Source organism: Belonocnema kinseyi, chromosome 7 (assembly GCF_010883055.1).
Source record: "Belonocnema kinseyi isolate 2016_QV_RU_SX_M_011 chromosome 7, B_treatae_v1, whole genome shotgun sequence".
In the NCBI taxonomy this organism is placed as follows: Eukaryota; Metazoa; Arthropoda; class Insecta; order Hymenoptera; family Cynipidae; genus Belonocnema; species Belonocnema kinseyi.
Genome location: NC_046663.1, coordinates 139,105,960 through 139,109,411, shown reverse-complemented (window position 1 = coordinate 139,109,411; position 3,452 = coordinate 139,105,960). Strand labels below are relative to the sequence as shown.

Here is a 3,452-nt window from a genome sequence, read left to right as displayed (position 1 = left end):
GGCGCATACTTTGAATAAAATATTTGTTATCATTCTCTTGAAATAAATGTGTTTTTTTCTTGAAAAAATACCGGTTTCATATGTATACACCTGGTACTTCAATAATTACCACCAAGTAAAGCACAACAAAATCAAGGACGTCTGTTACTTCCACTAGGCCCCATTGTATGGGAACGGGAAGACTATCTCCTTCACAAAAAATCGGAGCACAAGCACTATTGTTGCTGTACAGGCTTCGACATATGAAGCCTCATCTTTGTGTTTCCACTACCAGTGATATGACAGTAGAATATTCGTCATCATCCAGTTTTTTTAAATATCTGCATTTATAATACGTCCAGAACTATTTTATAATATCCCCTATAAACATCCTTAAATTGCTTAAATTTATTCGCTCTTCTCAGGCGGCTGCCCAGAGAAGGGAAGGTTCACATCTTCAAAGGAAACTCAAGGCTTCAAAAGAAGCCCAAGATTAGGACTCGATATTCAAGGCCTTGAATTTTGGCCACCTTGAATTGCCTCATAATGCAAACCCTGGATTTATCCAGACTTGCTTGTATTGAGTTTCGCTTCGACATTTCTTCTCTTAAACAACATCGCCAGTAACCTGTCAGGTACAATCTGAGACTCAAATAACTGAAGTGGAACTTAGTATACGACGGAAAACACTCAGCGCACAGAACCAGTTCGAGGTTAACTAGACGGTAAGAACAGCAATTCTAAGAAGACAACGCCGAAATAGCATATTGAGAAAGCGAATCCATAACCGCAAGTGCTAAAAATGTAACATTTATGGACACATTTCTGAGGATTTCCCAGAGCTTCATAAGGTAAAAAAAATTCGGCAAGTGTGGTGTAAGTGGTCATACTGAACGACACTCTGGCGAATCAAATATACCACTGAAAAAAAAGATTATTTAACTTGCTAAAGAAGAGGCCAATGTTACCGTTCGTAAATACTTACACAAATTGTAGTCGACAATCAAACCATGATCTAGCTTATCAGCGAGGAAGCAGCAGAATGCACCATTAAAGTGCAGTTGGTGATCAAGTTAAGATTCAACCTGGTTTCAGAAATCACACACTAACCATTCGGACCAATACACTTTGTTATGGAGTATACAGGTTAGATCATCGCTAGTGTTTCTATGTAAGGTATTGCCACCACGTTCTGTCAATATTCCACAATAATCTCAAATAGCTACGAATTCAGCGCACCAAAATACATACAGATATAATACTTTGATCTGTCGCGCATATCACTATTTTTGTGGGCCTGTATAATTAAAGTACGGACTTTCATTTACCAAAAACATAAATCTCAAAAAAAATTTCCACATCCCTACCTTCATCCTGATATTTACTATACATAAAGATTAAATATTTTATACGCTATTACATGCCATCTTTATCTACTTTCTTACGTTTCAGCGAGAAAAGTATAACTGAAAAGACTGAAACATCATAACAAACGTCATCAGATAGAATAGTTCGTAAAAAAATTAGCTGTTCAACAAAGTACCATGAACAAACCTGCGTACTGAATCAGCTATTAGTCATTTTATACATTCGATAGAAAATTGAGACAATTTTCTATAAAAATTCATAAAGACCCAGATGACAATGAAGCTGGAATACCTCAAAAAGTTCTTCAAAATTAGGAAGCTGTTTCACCGCACTTTCTAATCGAAAAATCGAATGAGAATTATACTGCCAAAATCTAACGAACAATTTATAAGCTATAAAACGAAAAAAAAAAACATAACTTTAGCTGTAGAAGTTATGGTGAATTTTAATTAAAACGTTCAATATTGTTTTGCATCCATTACGAGGGCTTCGCCACTCGACAGGAAAATTGGGCCGTGCACCACTTTTCAGTTTGGACCATTGTTATTTAACATTCATATTTTATGTAATTCGTTCACGTAACAACTAATAAGGGGAAAATACTCACTAGATCCAAATATATTTTCCAATGCCGGAAAATCCATGGTAAATCGGGTACTTTTCATATTTTATGAATAAACTGACTCAAAGTTTTAGAAGTAATGATACATTTTTTATATTAACACTTAAATTTCTGTATTTATAACAGTTGAACTAAAATCTAAAGGGAAATTGGTGCCTCCGAATTTTCATTTTCCTGGAAAATTCGATAAAACAAGAAAAAATACAATAGCTTTTCCAGTTAAAAAACCTGGAAATTCACGGTTTTTCACGTTTTGTCAAATTTTCCAGGAAAATTAAAAATCGGAGATACCAATTTTCCTTCGGACTTCAGTTTTACCGACGTAAATAAACAAATTTGAGTGTTGATATAAAAAAAGTTATCATTGTTTATAAAAGTTTAAGTCAGTTTATTCATAAAATATGAAAAGTACTCGATTTCCCATGGATTTTCCGGACTTGGAAAATATATTTGGATCTTGTGAGTATTTTTCCTTTATTAGGTATGACGCGAACTGTATTCAATCTAAATTTTATTCAATTCCGTTCAGCCAATTTCGAGATATTTGGTTTATGAAGAAAAAAATCGTTTTTTACCACTGCGCGCCGCTCATTAAGAGACCAAGTACACAAAAGCCGTGACAAGCGTCGAAAGAAATTTGAGAATATTTCGAATTATGTCTACACGACCTCGATTTGAATTTTGACCCTGACGCCTTCAACCCCTTGTCAGTATTATTCATCTTTTTTACTAAATTCATTATATGCGGACATTCTTTTTTGAATAAAGCCATTTAAACAAAGGAACTTTTGTATCCATTTGGTACACAGTGTATTAATGTTTACTAATGCACTTACGATATTTCTCATTTAATTTAAAGTTGTTCTTATTTTCTTTAACCCTTAAACGGCCAAAATGCCACTACCGGTACACTGCTTTTCAAGGGCCAATAACTAAGACTATTCAACACCAGAAAAAATTGAGACACATATATTTTTATTGCTTAAGATCTCCTCTTTCCGACGGTGCCAATGAAATTCCTCAAAAAATTTATTTATTATCCCAAAATGCAGTTTAAACAAAAAAAAACGTGATTTTTCGTGCCTATTTTTTTTTTGTGAACCATTTTCCAAAGCTTTTCGAGTCTGTAATTAACCTGGAATCTCACTAACCGGTGAAATAAATGTCTAAACTTTGAGAATCCATGGTTTTTCGGAAAAATCAACAAGAATAAAAAGTTCTTGTAATCAGCCAAGGAATACGCCTGAATTTTTTCGAAGCGTTTTGAGCAAAATTTTAGATTTTGCATATGAACAATTTTTGGAAAATTCCAAATTTTGTTCAAAACGCTCCGGAAAAATCCAGGCGTATTCCTCGGCTGATTACAAGAACTTTTTATTCATGACAAATTTTCCGAAAAGCGCATAGTTTTTCAAGAAAAAATTTTCATAGTTCTAAGCATCGTGTAAGAGTAAAATGATTCACGAATATCTATCGTCCGTCT

At 34.0% G+C, this 3,452-nt stretch overlaps 1 protein-coding gene across 1 annotated transcript in view; it reads right to left on the bottom strand.

Moving 5' to 3' along the window:
• LOC117176693 (striatin-4) overlaps positions 1 to 3,452 on the bottom strand; it is a 292,342-nt gene that overhangs the window by 108,662 nt on the left and 180,228 nt on the right. The window lies entirely within an intron of this gene.